Genomic DNA, 19,695 nt, shown 5'->3' with positions numbered 1-19,695 from the left:
ATAAAATAGATAAACAAGGTCCTCCTGTATAGGAACCACATTCAATATTTTACAGTAACCTATAATGAAAGAGAATATTAAAAAGAATATACAGGAGTTCCCACTGTGGCTCAGTGGGTTAAGGACCCAGTGTTGTCTCTGTGAGGATGCAAGTTTGATCCCTGGCCTTGCTCAGTGGGTTGAGGATCCGGCATTTCCATAAGCTACAGAGTAGGTCACAGACACAGCTTGGATTCCACCCCTGGACCTGGGAACTTCCATATGTTGCAGGTGTGGCCATTAAAAAAATAATATATATATATGTTATATATATAACACACACACATATATATATACATAACTGAGTCGCTTTGCTGTTCAGCAGAATCAAACTCAACATTACAAATCAACTATACTTTAAATTTAAAACAAGGTTTTTAACACTGGATTTGTGCATGAAAACTTTTATATAAGTTAAGGCTGCAATCACATTGTGTGACAATTTGCACACTCAAGTCACCTCTGCAGAGCTGCTAGAAAGGACATCGATGGCAGAGTCCACATATCACTAGGCAGGTTTAGGCCTCAGAGTATAAATAGACTGACTGAAAATAGAAGCACTTTTTTTTTCCCCCTGGAGCAATAATACTTAGGTAAAAAGCATTGTAATTAGGATGTATACAGTAATTACAGATGTACCAAAAGAGCCTGGGAGTTATACTCCTCAATATCTATTATTTCATGGTCTTTGAAGCAACCATTATTACACCATGATGGTAAAGCTGTAATTAGAAGATAAATCGTACCATCACATTTTTGCAAAACAAAGTGAAAAGGCTTCCTTTTCTTCTCTGGGGGATGGATGAGAAGATTTTACCCATGGTGTTAAAAATCACAAAGTGCTAGGAAAAAATAGGAAAAGCAACTCTCCATCTCACTCAGCGGGCCCCTGGAGTGAGATTCTGCTGACTCTTCCTTGCTGGGACAGCCTGAAGCCACCAAGAAAGAGATGCAACAGAGTATGAGATGCAAAAGAGAATGAGTTAATGAGCTGCCACCAATTACTACTTTGAAAGAAAACCTCTATCCTTGAGGCCTTATTTGTAAAAAGGATTTTTAAGTGGACTCAAGGAATACAGCTTTTGCCTCCCCCCAAAAGAAAAACCTGTAGAAAAAACCAGAATACCATGGTCTGCTGTGGGTGGTGATGATGTTTATGGACCATTATCTCCAAGGTCAGTCTCCCTGCCCCCTCCTAGGACATTGGGACATGGATGGAGGCCCAGGGTATCAGCCCCTTAGCGGCTCCATCTCATCTTTGATCCCACACAGTCTCTGCTGCAATATTCTGCAATATTAGGTGCCCACTGAATAATGTGTAAATATCTTACATGAACAACGCACAGCACAGAGCCATGAGATGAGGTTCAAGGGAGTGATTCAAGGGTCTGGGTATCAGGGATGGCACACATCACTGGGTTCATTTTTAAGCTGGAGAAGTCAGGAGAATACCCATGCTTTTTGCATAACTAAATCTGATCTTCACCATGACCTGGTAACTTTGGTTCACCGTGGATTCCCCTGGTTCTAAAAGTGCCTGGCACACAACAGACCGTTATAATAAATTTCCTTTGAAAGGATTTGTTTGACTCCTCCTCTAACACGTATTGGCTGGATTACATGGCCCACTGGGAAGGCAGATCGCTCTGCCCCTTCACTTTGCTCCTTCAGCATGTAGGGAACTAAAACTCAGAGAAGTCTGATACTTGTCCAAGCTCTGAGGCTAGGAAGGGATCCAGTTACGTGTTATACTCCTAATCCTTGCTCTACATCATGCTGAGAAGCTATTTCCATTGAGGAAACAAAATTTTGTCTCTTCGGCATAACATTTGCGTCTGGCCAATGGCAATCAGGTGATCAGCAGCAGATCCAGAAACTCTCCTCTCACCAAAGAATGAAAATGTTGCATTTTTCCTGGGTTAGGCTGGCAGAAGAACTGTATATCTGATGACTCATGCCCCACATAGAAATGTAAATGGGTAGGTTAGGCCCAGGATACGCACACCCCCAGGTTTGCTTGGCTCCGTTTGCCTGCTCCATGAAGAGTCCCCAGCCACTGCCACACATTTCCAAACTCCTAGAGCTTTTCCAGAATCCTCCTGAGGGAGGACCAGGCTTAGCCACAATCTCCATTACACCCATAATGGCAGGGTCTACAGCAGCGCTGGCACCCAGGCCTAACCTGCCTGGATCCACAGATGTTCTGCTCTTGGGAAAGTACAGTACCTGCACTGGCGCAATCTGCCTTCCCAGGGGGCCATGCAATTCAGCCAATACGTGTTAGAGGAGGAGTCAAAAGAATCTGTTCAAAGGAAATTTATTATAAGGGTCTGTTGTGTGCCAGGCACTTTTAGAACCAGGGGAATCCACTGCAAACCAAAATTTCAGCTTTTAAGAAGCTCATCTTTTCTTGAGGAACCTCAGATTGTCTGACTTGGAGCCTGTGCTTCTACAATACATTGTCAATTCCAATGAACCCCCTAATGCATGCATGTTCTAACTGTCATTGCTATATTTGATAAGAAAAAAGAAACTAAATACATAGGGATCCATTATAACAAAAATATCCCCAAATGCCGAATCTCTAAGAGTTCTACTACTACTACTATATCCCTAAATAACATTGGAAGGTGTGTTGGGTGTGATTCAATCAGGAAACAGAAAGTGCTCTTCATGTTTCAAACTGAAAAGTACATGGGATTAGGTGCTAATAAAATGCCTGGCAGAGCTTGGTCTCTAGAAATGAATCGTAAAACCATTCCTTAGAAATGACTCACTGGGAAGCTGCTCCTCTGAGGCTACTGTCTGAACAACTGAGCTCAAGAACATATGGTCATAACAGTAGTGGAGAAGTTAGGAAGTGGGAATGGAGAATCTCATTCAGCTTCCTCTCCAGAGCTAATTCCTCTCAAGACATAGAAAGCTGGATGATGCACATGGTAGCATCACTAGGAGAAAACTCCACATTTCATGACCTTGTTTGCCAGCAGAATAAGGCAAACATCAAGAAAAACACCTCACTTTACTTCTACCTCCCAAATCTCATGCAAGTGTACGCAATTGGAGGAACCTAGCATGGGGAATGAAATTTTCAACATTCTGAGCTCTGCAGTAGAGGAATACACACTAGAAGAATGATTAAATAAAAACGAATTAGCCAGCCCACAACAGCCACGACACAGAAGGAAGACTGAGTTTATCACATTGAATGATCACTGTGGAATTACTAGTCAAGTCACATTTTCAACTTAGCACCTAGTATAACATCTGACACATAGTAGATGCTCAACAAAATTTAGTAAATAAAAGAATGAATCAATGAATAAACACATTGGGGATGTCACACACAAAAAAGAACTGTAATGGCTTTTTTCTTTTATTCTTCCTCTTTTTTTTTTTTTTTTTTTTTTTGTCTTTTTGTCTTTTTAGGACCACACCCTCAGCATATGGAGGTTTCCAGGCTAGGGTTCTCATTGGAGCTATAGCTGCTGGCCTACACCACAGCCACAGCAATGCCAGATCTGAGCTCTATCTGCGACCTACACCATAGCTCATGGCACAGTCGGAGCCTTAACCCACTGAGTGAGGCCATGGATGGAACCAGCAACCTCATGGTTCCTAGGCAGATTTGTTTCCGCTGTGCCACGATGGGAACTCCCTATTCTTCTTTTTTTTTTTTTTTTAATTAAGCCTAAAGGATGTTTGTGAACATCCTTGTGACGATTGTTTGTTCACTTATTTCAAATACAAACTGAAACATTCTTGATTGTCTCATTTCCCTTTTCTGTTTATCTAAGGAACTTTTAGAAAGCTCAGGAAGTCAAATAAAATTTAAAAGCTAGGAATCTAGATGTGTCTCCTTTCTTTTGCTGGACAATGAGTTTCCCTTTCAGACTTTCGTGGCTGCTATTGCTAAACGTTTCCTCCAAGGAGAAGTCTTCCTATTTTATTTTAGAAACTGAAGGCTGCAAACAGAGAAGGCTTTTGAAAATTGGAATCTCAAAAGGGAACTTCTGGGCAATGGCTCTTTATTTAGAACAGGATAGCAGCAATATTGAGAAGATCATAAGAACACAGCCTTGTGGTCAGTCAACCTCTATCTTCTTTGTTCTGACCAATACCACACCTGAACAGCATTTGTCAAGATTACTTTTCACTCTCTTCCCCTATGGTGGATAGACAACCAAATCCACTTACCTGTAACAAAAATACATCCAGGCATTTCCTTGCTTAAATTGTAACTAGTTAGGATTGGCACTAAGTTGTACAGACTTTTATCACAGAATATTAGAACCAAAACAAATTTTAAGAGTCATATTGTACTACCCTCTTGTTTGCAGGTGAGCAAATGGACATACATTGAGGTCAAATGTTATTCTGTATATTCAGCCTCTACTCCTTACTTTGGTAACATTCTCTCACATACATTTGTTCCTCCAGTAAATATTTAACGTATATGGCACACAAAGCTTGGTGATAGGACTTATGTATGGACATGTTGGGATATTTTCAGCCACATGTGCCAAGACTACATCCAATAAGCCATACACACATCCAGCCACCTAGGACTGTAATACATTTTGCAAAATGACACATATCTTCATGATCGCACATCCCTCACCTGGGACTTCCCTCCCTCTCTTCATGTCAAAATCCTAGGTATTCTTCAAATCCCAGTTCAATTGTTAGTGACTGCTATGGTCTGAAAGTTTGTGTCCCCTAAAAATCCAAACATTGAAATCCTAGTGCCCACTATAAGAGTATTAGATGGTGGGGCCTTTGGAACGTGCTTAGGTCATGGGGTGGAGTTGTCATGAATAGGATTAATGCCCTAAAAGACAGAGACCCTACAGAGCTCTCTGACCCCTCTGATGTGTGAGGAAAAGTGAGAAGTCTGCAATTTGGAAGAGAGGCCTCACCAGACCATGCTGGCACCTTGATCTCTGCTTCCAACCTCCAGAACTTTAAGGAATAAATTTCTGTTGTTTATAAGCTACCTAGTCTGTGGTATTTTGTTATAGCAGCCTGAACAGACTAAGACAGGTAACTGAACAAACTAAAACAGGTAACTGATTTAAGACTTTCTCAAACCCTGCAATTGCTACCTTTTATGCATTTCCAAAAGATCTCCTTTGCTTTTCTCTTATGGCATGTATCACGTATCTGATGGGGTAGCTATTACGTAGATGGACGCAAATTTACTTTTGTTGTGGCTCCAGCACTATGGCGGACTAAGATAATATGGAAGCTCTCTTGCTATAAGCCTTTAGGAACACTGGATAAAAAATAACAACAATAAGAAGTTTTTAAAGTTAATATTTTTTTGGCCTTGCCCACAGTATGTAATAGTTCCTGGGTCAGGAATTGAACCCAAGCCACAGTGGTGACAACACCAGATCCTTAACCCACTGCACCACAAGGGAACTCCCAATTAAAGTTAATTTTTAACCGAGAGAAAGGGAGCCCTCAAGTGCCAGAAACATAGAGGGAATTGAAAGCCAGAGTGAAAAATATGAGCACTGAGGCTGCAATGATTTTGGGAAGCTGGTAGAAATAGCAGTACTGATTTGGTAAGGCAAGAGTTTTAATGTCCATCAGGAACAAAAGCCCTCCTGGGCACACCTGAGAGGGAGCAAGAAGAGAGATGCCTATATAAGGTCAGGCATATAAGGCCAGGACCCTCCAAAGCTAAAGTTCCAGCCAAAGAGGATCAAAAATCTCAGCCAACAAGACCCAGAAATGAAAATTAACCCCTTGTGGGACAAAACAAGTTTCCTATGAAAAAAAAAAATCCCAAGCCTATTGCTTTTATTGGCGTGTAATCTGAATTTACCTGATCCTACAGGAAACCTCAAGCCTAGAAATTATCATGGTCCTGGGCCAGTGTTGCCTCTGGGGCACTAGGAGGATATTAATAGTAAACTCTGCTACCCATGTAGCATGGGATGAGCATGGACAAAAATGAGCCTCACTGCCAGGGAGCTCATAATAAACATTCTCACAGAATGCATAAGAAAGAAAGATCAGGATATGAAAAATAGGAGTTGCTTTAATCTCAAAATTTGGTATATAGAAAAACTATCTAAAAGAGATTGTAATCTAAGTGTATGTTTTAAATTTTGAAACTCTAAAGGCCATTGAAAAAACAAACAAATGGTGGAGTTCCTGTTGTGGCTCAGTGGTTAGTGAATCCGACTAGGAACAATGAGGTTGAGGGTTTGATCCCTGGCCTCGCTCAGTGGGTTAAGGATCCGGCATTGCTGTGAGCTATGGTGTAGGTCGCAGACGTGGCTCGGACCCCATGTTGCTGTGGCTCTGGCGTAGGCCAGTGGCTGCAGCTCCGATTAGACCCCTAGCCTGAGAACATCCATGTGCCATGGGTGTGGCCCTAAAAAGACAAAACAAACAAACAAACAAAAACAAATGGAAATTCACTATAAAAAAGGCAAAAATTTAAAAGAACAAATTAGACATCTGAAACCAAGTCCCCTTAAAACTAAGTCCCCTGTATAATCTGTAGGAGTTTATGATGAATTTTTGTATCCATGACTTTATTCCCTTTCTTGTCCCCTCTGACCTCAATCCTGTGCTAACTGAACACTAATCTACCAGAATCTGCTGACTGAGATTGCTCTTGTTGATAACACTGTAAATGTTCTAAAATTGCTGGATATCACCATTAATCATACAAGCCAAGATTATTTCTCCAGAGCAAGATAAGCTAACAGACCTCCAAGTGAGGGGTAGGTCACCTGGCTGAAAAACAGTAAAGCAGAGACACCCTGACTTCCTAAACTCTGATTAGAATATGTCACAAGAAGATGGTTAACCTAGCTTCTTTGGTCTTCCCCTTTAAAAATACCCCTAACTTCAAGGTCAGGTTGGAGTGGTTCTGAGGCTTGTCTCCATTCCCTTGCTGGGCACCCTGCAATAAACCCTTCGCTGCAAACTCCCTGTCAGTTTGGCTTTCTGAGCCACAGGCACATGAGCCCTTAAGGGATGAATAACACATCTGGAAACAAATGGTCATTTAAATTCACCCCTAGACAAATGAGTTAAGCAGAAGATTAGAGCCAGCTGAAGAAGAAATTAGTAAACTTGAAGATAGATTTGAACAAATTTTCCTTACGATAGGACAGAAATAAAGAAATAGAAAATATGAAAAGGCATGGAGAAAAAAATGTTAAGGTCCAACTTATATCTAATAGGAATTCCAGAAGGAGGAATAGGCAGGATAGGGGAGATAAAGTATTTGGAGGGATAATGGCTGGTTGATAAAATCGATTGATAAAGGCTATATTTTCCTCTTTTACTGGATAACTGACCCTTCTAGGGCACAAACTAATTATTCATATTTATATTCTTAGAGCATTGCAATAACTCAATAAATATAGATTTCATAAGTACAATGGAAGTGTAAAAATATCAACCAAGAACAAATATTAAAAATAAATAAGATGTGGAGTTCCCATTGCAGCTTGGTGAGAACCCAACATGGTGTATGGGAGGATGCGGGTTGGATCCCTGGCCTCGCTCAGTGGGTTAAGGACAAGATGTTGCCACAAGCTGCAGCATAGGTCACAGATGCAGCTCAGATACGATGTTGTTGTGGCTGTGGCATAGGCTGGCAGCTGCAGCTCCAATTCAACCCCTAGCCTGGGAACTTCTATATGCCATAGGTGCGGCCATTAAAAAAATAGAAAAGAAAGGAAGGAAGGAAGGAAGAAAGAAAGAATGAAAGAAAGGGAGAGACAGGTATAACTAGAGAAAAACCAGAAAGTTCTAGTGATTAATTTATGGCAAGAAGTTCCTAACAGCTGGGATTATTAGACAAGAATTCATAGAGGAGAGAAACAAGTACAATTTGACAAGTAAGAAGGAGGGAAGGGTTAGACATTCCAAACAAATAAAATGATCTAACAAAAACACCGAGGGGGAAAAGGCAAAAAATATTCAAGAATAGCCAAGTAGTCCATTTGGATTAAAGTGCATATCTAAGACTTAGTGGTGGGAGATCAGGAAAATAGAGCCTTGAATGTCAGGCTAAATATTTTGGACTAGTCGGTAAAGGCAAAGCACTTCCAGTAACCCATTGCTGGAGGTGTTTCAACAACGGAGTGACAAGATCAGAACTGTTGTTTAGAAAGATTGATCCAGCCAACAATTACACACAATATGAACTAGAAGGAAGACATGGGAGTCAGGAAAACCAATTGATTTGTATGTCACAAAGGACTCTTGAAAGTGACAGAAAATGCAACTCAACCTGGCTTGAGCAAATAGGAGTTTTATTAGATCATGTAACTGAAATGTCCAGGAGAGATCTGGTCAGGTATATCTTTACCTGTATTCTGCAGTGAATAATTTGGCCTTTTTTCTTCACTCCTAAAAAGTCATCTCTAAATCCTTGGAAATTCCTAAGTAATAGTTGTATTTTTGTCATTCCTGGATCCTGATAGTTTATGCTAATGAGGTGACACATGTTGGGACCCTAGTTTATGCTAAGGAGATGACTCATGAGGGAGCTGGCCACGCCAAGAAGACCAACCATGCGAATAAAGAGTTGGGGAATTGAGCCATGTGATACCAGCCTGATTTCCACAGAGGACAGGGGGCCTGGAGATGAGTTTAATCATATGGCTAATGATTCGATAGAGCACACCTTCATAGTGAGATCCCAGTAGGAACTCAAGGCAGTGAAGCTCAAGGAAGCATCCCTGGTTAACAATATTCTGTGCACATGGTTACACATTCATGCATCCTCTAACTCCATGGGGAAAAGCTTTGCTTTGGAATCTCTCCCAGACCTCACCCTCTCTTCTTTTGACTGAACCCAATTTGTATCCTTTTTGCCATGATAAAACTGCAACCGTAAGTACAGTGCTTTCCTGAGTTGTATGACTCATTCTAGTGAATTATCAAACCTCTTGCAGCAATATGGATGGACCTAGAGACTCTCATACTAAGTGAATTCGTCAGAAGGAGAAAAACAAATACCATATGATACCACCTATATGTGGAATCTAAAATATGACACAAATGAACTTATATATCTACAAAACAGAAGCCGAGTCACAGACGTAGGGAGCAGACTTATGGTTGCCAAGGGGGAGGGATGGACTGGGAGTATGGGGTTAGCAGATGCAAACTATTACCTATAGAATGGGTAAACAACAAGGTCATACTGTATAGCACAGGGAAATATATTCAAGATCCTGTGATAAACTATAATGGAAAGGAATACAAAAGAAAATGTATCACTTTGCTGTACAACAGAAATTAACACAACATTGCTAATCAGCTATACTTCAGTTTAAAAAAAAACCTGAAAAGGCAATGCGACACCTGTAGTCAGGTAATCAGAAGCGTGGGCAGCCTGGGAACCCCTGAGCTTGCTGCTACTGGTGGAAGTAACAGTAGCCTTTTGGAGGACTATGCTCTTAACCTGTGAAGGCTGACTTAATTCCAGGCAGTTAGTGTCAGAAGTCAGTGCATCTCGCAATGCAAAGACCCTGAGGTGGGACTGTGCTTGGGAAGCTCAAGGGACAGCAGGGGGACCTGGGTGGCTAAGGTGAGTGGTGGCTAAGATGAGTGGTGGTTACAGTGATACTATGCGTCTGCCTGGTAGCAAGGGCCAGAGGGTTCTCAGCTCTGGCTGCATGTTAGGATCACTGGGGAGCATTTAAAAGGAACGAGTGTCCAAGGCCCACCCCAGGCTGTGTCAATCAGCCTCTCTTAGGGTGAGCACAGGTATCAGCAGTTTAATAACTTCTTCAGGTGATGTAAGTTCTGCTGTAGGCCCTGCTTGGCCATAGTGTAAGGACATGAGATGCTGTTCTGTGGGTCAAGGGAAGCTGCTGATGCCTATTGAGCAGAGTGACATCACCTATCTTAAAGTCTTAAAAGACTCACTCTGGCTGCTGTGTGAAGAATACTCTATAGTGGGACAGACTGGAGGCCGGAGATGAGGTAAGAGATGAAGATGGCTTAGAATAGGATACCTCTGTAAGTGGCAGAGAGAAAGGTTCTATCTGGGGTATAATTTGAAGGAAGGCAATTTGCTTATGAATTGGATGTGTAGGAGGTAGGAGGGAGAAAGTCGTGGATGAGTACTTGATTTGGTTTTGGTTTTGGTTTCATTTTTGGTCTAAGCAACAGAGTAAAAAGTAATGCTAATCACTAGGATCAAGAGAATGTGGTCAGCTGGCCAGGACTGAGTCACCTGCCCACACCTGGAGCAGTGATGAAGTCAGTCTTTACTAAAACACATATATTAAGAGTATTTCACTAGATTGAAATTCGGGGCATGCTACCAGAGGCAGGGGGAAGAGATGCTGGATGAGCCAAGAAGAAACCTCATGGAAGGTGTGTTGATTACATTCCAGAGGACACACTGAGAGTAAAATAAACTTCAAGAAAACAAAATTCTACCCTTCTCTTTCCCTTCCCAAACAATCCTGTCCTAAAGCCATTAGGTGGGGCCAAGGGAGTAGCCAGGGTGGACCAAAGCAGGATGTTTGATGCCAAGCAGGCTAGGAAGGCATGCAGGTAAGGAAGCAGCATGGGCAGCCAGGCATAATAGGCTGGAGTCTGGGCAAGGTGAGAAGGTCAACACACAGGAGGAGTCTCAGAGCCTAAGCAGGGCAAGGGGGGGTCTTCACAAGGGGACCACCCACTGTGGAGCATCCAAATCTAGTGCTGTTCACCGAGACACCCAGAAGCAGCTGAAACCTAATGCCAATGAGCACACCTGTTACCCAATCTTGGCTCCTAAATATCATTATTTATCAAAAGGAAGGAAAATGACCGATTCCAGGGCTAGAGCAGAGGGAGCACCACATGAGTCCAGAATATATAACCAAAAACAAGGAAGTGCAAAAAAAGATGGGGACAACAAAAGGATAGAGAAGTCTGCTGGAATACATTGGCCAAACTGAGGATAATTTAAGCATTAAAATATTTTTATCTCATTCAATTTTATTTAGTTTTTAATTTGTATTGAAACAGTTGATTTATAATGTGTGTTAGTTTCAAGTGTACAATAAAGCGATTCAGATATATATATATTCTTTTTCAGATTATTTTCCCTTATAGGTTATCATAAAACATTGAGTATAGCTCCCTGTGCTATGCAGAAGGTCCTTATTGGTTATCTATTTTGTATATAGTAGTGTGTATATGTTAATCTCAACTCCTAATTTATCCCCCCAAGCATTAAAATAAATACTGATAGTAACTAAAATAGGACACTGTGAGTCTAAAGTGAAAAAATAAATGAATAGATTGAAAGTCTGAGGAAGAATAAAATAGTTACATAAGTTGCAAAGGACCTCCTGACAAAATACTTTTAATTACAAAGAGAACAGATTAAACTTATAGTGAAGAAGCCTGGCAGGTACTACTTAAATCAGGTGATCAAAAGGAACATCACATCACCAGTGATGAGACAAATTGAAACTGAACCTCCTCCTCTAGATGATACAATAAGAGCACAGCAACACTTCTCTGATATTCCTGCCAAGGATGAGTAATTTAATTTCATCTTGAAGAATCAGACAAATCCAACTGAAGGACGCCTCCAAATAACAGACCTATAATCCTCAAAGGTATCAAAATCATGGAAGTCTAGGAAAGACTGAAGAATTAGTTCTAGGTGAAGGTGACTAAAGAGATGAGATGGAGAAGCGCATGATGAGGTTCTGAACTGCATCCTGTGAAAAGGACATTATTGGGACATCTGGAAAATTTGGATGGGTTCTGAAGATTAGGTGGTAGCAATTTATCAAAGTTAAGTTCCTGGAATTCCCATTGTGGCACAGCGGAAATGAATCCCACTAGCAACCATGAGGTTGTGGGTTCAATCTCTGGCCTGGCTCAGTGGGTTAAGAAGCCAGAGTTGCCATTAGCTGTGGTTAGGTCACAGATGTGGCTCAGATCCTGCGTTGCTGTGGTGTAGGCCAACAGCTGTAGCTCCAATTTGACCCCTAGCTGGGAACCTCCATATGCTGTGACTGCAGCCCTAAAAAGAAAAATATAAAAAAGTTAAGTTCCTGACTTTGATACTTGCATTGTGCTGCGTAGGAGAAAGTCTTTTATTTGTAAAAATGCACAGTACATTATTTAGGGATAATGAGACAATGTTGGCTACTTATTCTCAAATGATTCAGAAAAAAAAAATTGCTTTGTACTGATCTTGCATTTTTTTCTGTCAATTTGAGGTTGTTAATTAAAAAAAAAAAAACTGAAAAACTAAGATAAAAATTGTTTTGAGTCTACCAGATAGAATTACTGAGAAGAAAAAGTAATTTCAGAGCTGGCTGATACATTTAGTCTGTCATTCAATACAGAGCTTTTAAATCACTTGTTTGCTCCAAATAAAGCAGCAAACTCGTGAGTAACTCTTTAAGGCTTTCTTCAACTATTACAATAATTTTTCTGATATTGAATGTGGATAAATTTCTTTTTTTTTCTTTCTTTCTTTTTTTTTTTTTTTTTTTTTTTTGGTCTTTTCAGGGCCGCAGTCACGGCATATGGAGATTCCTAGGCTAGCAGTCGAATTGGAATTCAGCTGCCAGCCTACACCACAGCCACAGCAACATAGGATCTGAGCCATAGCTTGTGTCAATGCTCAGGTGAAATCCTTAATTCACTGAGCAAGGCCAGGGATTGAACCTGCATCTTCATGGATACTAGCTGGGTTCTTAATTCGCTGAGCCACAACGGGAACTCCAAAGGTATTTTTAAATTAATATATGTACTTTTTTAATATATAACGCTATTGCTCAGCTAACAGACTATAGTATAGTGTAAATATAACTTTTATATGCACCAGGAAACCAAACTGATAGTTGCTCACTTGTGATATCTGCTTTATTACAGGGGTCTGGAATCTAGCTCAAAATCTCTAGGAGGTATGCCTATATTATTGTAGTAGTAATAATAAATAGCAATTAATTGTAACATTGAAAGAAATACAATTTTATATTGTTACCAAACTATTAAAAATGAACATATCAGTTACATTGAGATCATTACATTAAGGTAATCACATGCATGTACCTCTTCACCTTAAATGTTTTATATATGAATTATATATATTTATATGTATATAAAACATATACACAGACACAAACAACAGCACACACAGTCACAGATGCATATATCAAGTCTTTCGTATGAACAGTAAATCATTATCAATGGAAGTTATTTCACATATGACTCTCGGAAGTATCAAGGAAAAGCTATTTTTTAAACTAAATCCATAGCTAAATGAGTATAAATTTACTAAAAGGGACTGACCAAGTCTGAATAGTATCATTATTTCTGTATATAAGATAAAAATACTGTTTCAACACTTGAATATTTCAAATATGTGTATGGGCTACAAAACATTTGTCCTAAAATAACCAGCTAATTTGCATTATAAACCTACTGTAGGTATAAAGATCATTAATTTTTAACTATATATTCCTAAAGAGACTTCCTTGTGATTAATGAATTTTGAAAGCTTGAAATGAATATCTTCTAGAGTTAGCATACCCTGGAGTCAATTTCTATCTCTGCTGCTTAATCTTTCCCATTTCCTCATCTGTAATCTGTTTCTTTAACTAGGTCATAACTACTTATCAATCATTATAAAAGCTTTATTATCCTTTTGGTACTCAGGACCATCATTATTTTAATCTAATACACAGAATGACAGGAACACAGTTGGCCACGTTCAGTATTTATATAAACATGGAAGGTGCTACTAAAAAGAAGTAACCACTAAAATGATTTTAAGATAAACACAATAATTCTTTAACATTTTTTTTTTTTTTGGCCGCCCTGTGGCATATGGAGTTCCCAGGCCAGAGATCAGATCCAAGCAGCAGCTGCAACAATGCAGGATCCTTAACCCACTGTGCTAGGCCGAGATGGAACCTGCGTCCTGGCGCTGCAGAGACGCCGCAGATCCCCATCCCACTGTGCCACAGGGGGAGAGTCTCTTTTTGAATTTTAAGTGAAGCAAAAAGCCTGCATTCAAAGAGTACATTTTATACTGAGTTTAGAAAGTTGATTCTACAGAAAGAAAAATGAGAATACTATAGCACTTTTCCATGGTCTTCCACTTTTGATATCATTAAATAACAAATAAATAATTGTAAAATCACTGGCTGTATCTCTATTCCCTTATCTGAAAAGTAGTGATACTACTACCTGCCTAGATTAGGGAGACTGAAGAGAAAAAGAGTTCAAATTTCTAAGAAGAGTCGCTTTATCATTGTGATGTTCCTACTATTTTTAACAATTATTGCAGCTGAACTATAAATGACAAAATAACAGTATAATTTTGAATATACAGAATTCATACAAGAAGTGGGAGTCTTTGAGTAGACACTTGGTGGAAGTGAAATGGACCAAGAGAACTACCGGAACAACTAGTAAAACCACAGTTTTCTCATAGGAAAACAAAAGGCATTTGTGTGCTATATACATTTAAAGCACGTATATCTGAATTTGTCTTCCACTCATCTCATATTTTCATTAAAAAATTAAACTTGACATTTTTGAAAGACAATTTTCTGAACCTGAAAATGTTGTTTTAAGCATCCCCTCATATATATTTCCAAAGGCGTCATTATATTTGTAAAGTGCTATGAGACCTGTGGCTGAATATTAAAAAAGAAAGAATGCCATTTGCAGCAACATGGATGGACCTAGACATTATCACACTAAATAAAATAAGCCAGACAAAGACAATATCATATGATATCACTTATATGCAGAATCTAAAAAAAAAAAAAAAAAAAAAAAACCAGAAATAGACCCACAGACACAGAAAACAAACTTATGGTTACCAAAGGGGAAGAGGGGAGAGGGATAAATTAGGCATTTGAGATTAAAATACATGCACTACTATGTGTGAAATAGAAAACAAACAAGGACCTACTGAATAGCACACATAACTATAATCAATATCTTGTAATAACTTAATATAGAAGAGAATATAAACAAAGTATATACATGTATAACTGAATCGCTTTACACCTGAAACTAACACAACATTGTAAATCAACTACATTTCAATAAAAATGTTTTTAAAAAATCATGACTGTAGAGGAGCATGAAGCTCCCAAGGGGAGACAAAAATGAGAGGACAATTTGTCTGAATCTTTTTTCCAGTCTGGGTGCAAGTTATAAAAAAATGGAAGTAGATAGTCTCTTTCTAAACCTTTTGGTTTTATACCCTATCCCTTTAAAGCTTGACAGAAAACACCAGAATTTATAATCACTGAAGATTACGAAATAAAAAATAATGCTAAGTTTCAAAAATTCAAGTTCACAGTCACCAGGCCCTTTCACTGAAAATAGCTGTTTCATCACTTTTGCTTCTGGGAGAAATGTTTGGCACACAGTGAAGAGAAATGAAAACATGAGACAGCAGAAAGTCTCAGTACAGTGCAGTCTGGAAGGTTCGTAAGCACCCTTTATGTAATAAATAATGGAGTAGCTGGAAAACTGCCTTTAAAAGCAGACATTTCAGTCCAAAAGCAAAGGCTAGCCAGTGCATTTGAGAAGTGAAGTAGCGTGAGGCAAAACCAGGACATGTTCAAAACAAGTTTCTTAGGTAAAGTTCCACAAGGAAGTATAGAAAAAATAAATCTCATTTAAATAAATTATGCCAAATAAAAACTGACATTATATTTTTTAATCAGGTAGAAATGGGGCGGGGGGGAGAAGATGGGGGAAGGAGTTACCACTGGGTTAAAGGCAGCTCTAAAACTGTATGGCTGAACTGTGAGATCTAAAGAGAAGGGTGGGGAACAAGAACAATTGCTTTCTTTTAAGCCTGGTTGAATTTTCCTGCCCTGAGTGGTTTTTAGAAGATCCCTCTTGGATAGCATCGAGAAAAATTTCACATGCCCCAAATACTTTGTGATTTAAAATTATTCTACAGCAAGAGCAGAAAGGAGTCCTTTCTAAGCATGCAAAAAAATGGAGAAGAGGTTTTTGGACAGAAATTCTTAGATTTTCTATAGCATGAGATGAAGCCATTTTTAAAGTATTCTGCACAACAGTTTTTATTTAGACTAAGAGAGATTGGGAAAGGTTTAGAAAACTCACAACCAAGAGTGAGTAAAGATTAACATGGGCTTCCAGGTGGGAAAGAAGTAGGGCCAGCCCCTTCTAATAAAAACCCTCAAATCGTGACCTGGCAAACCACCAAGGAGAAATAGACCATCCCTGAAAGGATGAATGATTAGTAAATCAGATAGTTTCTTGGTTAGAAAAAAAGGGGGGCAACTCAACAAAGGAAATTTCAGTTTAGATACCTTACTCTGCAAATTCCACAACCCCTTGAAAGGGAGAATTTGTTGTGGCTCTATAAATTTTAAATCATAAAGTAATCCAAATTAATAGTTGCCTACCTAGAACCCCCAAATTTTGTCTGCATTAGAATTGCGATGCTGAAATGACCCGTTCCACCCCAATAAAACTTCAGATTTTGGCCAGCTTGGTCTTGGCTAAGCAAATATATTATGAATGGAGACTGCACGTTAATTCTCATATGAAGATCTTCAAACAAATTAAGGCGAAGAGCAAGGGCAAAACAATTTTTTTTAATTAGGTAACATCTTTGGAAATACTTTCTTTTCTCCCTCTACCCGTGTGGAAAAGCAGCAATCTTTGTTTAACTCAGGGATATAATGTTTGGGAATAACGTTAAAGTACTGGCATGTTATATTGTTGTGTTCACTATTTAAGAAGGGTGAAATCTTTCATGAGGAATTTTTGAGTGCAAACACGTGTGTATGTCCCAAAGCTTGAATGACTGAACCTGTGCTACCAACTTGCATGATGACCCCAGTGAACTCCTGGTGGTCACATGCTTGCGTAGTCTTCTCACACATTGCACATGGCCAACTGGTATAAATCTGTGGTGGGAATGGCAGTGTGTGGTTCCCAGGCTACATCATGAGAGACAATTGGTTTCCACCATGTCCTCTCTTGGGTGCTTGCTCTGGAGGAAGCCAGCTGACATGACACGAAAACACTCAAGTGACCCTACAGAGAGCGGTGCTCATGGCCAGGAGCCAGGAACCATGGGAGTGACCACGCAGAGTGGATCTTCCAGTACCAGTCAAACCTTCAGACGACTGCAACCTCAATCAGCATCTTGATTACAATCTCCTAAGACTTCAAGGGAAGCTGTTCCTAGATTCTGACCCACAGAAACTACGGAGATAATTCGTTAGGACAGTGGAGTCGAGAGAAACAGAGGCTGGAGCAGTGGGATCACAAGCAGGTTTATCCACCCACAGAGTGGCCAGGAGAGCACTGAGCAGACAGAACTCAGCCTCCCCCCTATGGGGGCAAGGCCTTTTTTATAGTTAGGTCACATTGTCTCAAGGAGAAAGGGGAAGGGGGCTTGGGAAACAGGGAAGAAGGAGGATTTAGGTCATTACGTGTGAATTTTAACAGTCTTTGTGGCTCTCTTTATTCTGAGGTTTAACAGCTCCCTCAATTATCTTGGTCCCGAGGCCTTCATCCGTGCTGGGGTCTGTTTCCTGTTGGTTTGGCCAGTTGAAATCGAGTCTAGAGCCTGGGTGGGATCTTGATGGCCTGGCTGTTTTACATCCTCTGTTTGGTATTCTTCCCCCAGTTTATAGATACCAACTAGCATTCCTGACAAAATGATGATACAGTTCCATATGAGATCAGTGATCTCTAAATATGTGAAAATGCAACAAAATATTTTCCTGGACCATAAGAGACTAGAAGACAGGTGGTCCAGAAACTTTTGGCTACTGTTAAAGCCTAGTCCAGTAGTAGCACATTGAGTGGCCTGTCAGCGAAATCATCGCCAGACCTAGGAATGTTCATTCCTAGCACCGTGGGACTAAATGGTCATAAAATGCCTCCCAAAACTATGGTCAAATTTATGACCATGGGGGAGCCCTGCCAACTGGAGACTGGCACTTGCCATCAGCCTCTACAAGGATTAAATCTTGAGCTGGGGAAGCTGCTGAACTTCAACACTCCCGAAAGGAGTTCAGGATCAAAATCAGAAATAAGGCACTCTGAGCTCTGGAGAAAAAAACGGACAGAACAGGCCTTCAGATAGATTTCGGGTAAAGATTTTTATGGGCCCAAATTCTTGCATCTTCTCATATCTAGAAAAACGCTAAAATCATTAACAGTAACATCTTCATTGGCTGTTAAAAAAAAAGGGAGAACAGAGTAGCTGTGGGTCAGACGTCCAAGGCAATATTAATATGGGAATCATTTTACATAAGTCCTTGTATTGCCAAGAACTTAAGGTTTATGCGCCCTATCAGACATGACCACCAGCTGTTCTCAAAGTAGCATCAGCTGGGAACTGCAACCTGACATCTTCAAGGTCTCCTTTTGTAACAACAGAAAGAAGACAACATATATAATGACCCATAGCTCCTATGAAGTATGCGTTAAGACCACATCAACCATTACAACTACTTAGATAAAACTACACTCCTCCTTCAACAGTGCAATAATCAACCTATATCCCAAACCTCTGTTTAATCTTCTTTTCTTTTCTTTCCATCTTCTATAGTAGGAACCTAGGAATGTGGATGCTCAAGTTGGGCAGCAAGAAACAATGGCCTGTGGAAAATAACTGTCTGCCTGCGTAGATTAACCACGTACAAGAATTACGGTTTAATCTTCCCCCTTTCTTTGCATGGCTAACCCCTACCCTCTCTCTCCTCCTTCTCCTGTTGATAATGATAATTGGACCACTAATGTTTCGTTTGTTTTCTACCTTGCTACAGCGCTCCGTGGAATCAACCACAGATAGACAGTCAACAACATCCTTGCTCTTTGTCCATATGGATACCACCAAACTCCTCCTATCCCTGTTCCTCAAATCTACACCCATAATCAGCAGGAAGCAGTGCCAGGAGAAGAGACCTTTGCCCAGTCTCCTATAACAGAAAGGGAGGAATGCTAGGTGGTGTCTATAAACTGGGGGAAGAATACCAAACAGAGGATGTAAAACAGCCAGGCCATCAAGATCCCACCCAGGCTCTAGACTCGATTTCAACTGGCCAAACCAACAGGAAACAGACCCCAGCACGGATGAAGGCCTCGGGACCAAGATAATTGAGGGAGCTGTTAAACCTCAGAATAAAGAGAGCCACAAAGACTGTTAAAATTCACACGTAATGACCTAAATCCTCCTTCTTCCCTGTTTCCCAAGCCCCCTTCCCCTTTCTCCTTGAGACAATGTGACCTAACTATAAAAAAGGCCTTGCCCCCATAGGGGGAAGGCTGAGTTCTGTCTGCTCAGTGCTCTCCTGGCTACTCTGTGGGTGGATAAACCTGCTTGTGATCCCACTGCTCCAGCCTCTGTTTCTCTCGACTCTGCCATCCTAACAAATATATGTGTACTGTTATAAATCTCGAGGTGTGGGGTTATTTGTCACTACAGCAATAGATTACAGAAGTTTCTTTTTGTTTTTTTTTTCCAACAAATAGTAATAGCAAAACAAAGGAACACACCCATTTAAAGCCATTTATAAAGCTGAAAAGCCATGCAGTTACTAGCACCTAATGAAGAACCTTGGTAGCTCCTGGTTTGTCAAAATGCTCTATACCCAGACCAGCAGTGTTGGTATTACCTGGGAGCTTATT

The 19,695-nt window shown here is 40.2% G+C and overlaps 1 protein-coding gene across 1 annotated transcript in view; it reads right to left on the bottom strand.

Annotated features, from left to right (window-relative positions):
- IQCM (IQ motif containing M) overlaps positions 1 to 19,695 on the bottom strand; it is a 605,776-nt gene that overhangs the window by 584,548 nt on the left and 1,533 nt on the right. The window lies entirely within an intron of this gene.

The sequence above is a fragment of the Sus scrofa genome, chromosome 8 (assembly GCF_054392235.1).
Source record: "Sus scrofa isolate SSC_HxYL_T2T_F1_AM1 chromosome 8, Sscrofa_HxYL_maternal_Yorkshire_Landrace_v2.0, whole genome shotgun sequence".
Taxonomy (NCBI): domain Eukaryota; kingdom Metazoa; phylum Chordata; class Mammalia; order Artiodactyla; family Suidae; genus Sus; species Sus scrofa.
This window is presented reverse-complemented; position numbering and strand designations above follow the sequence as displayed.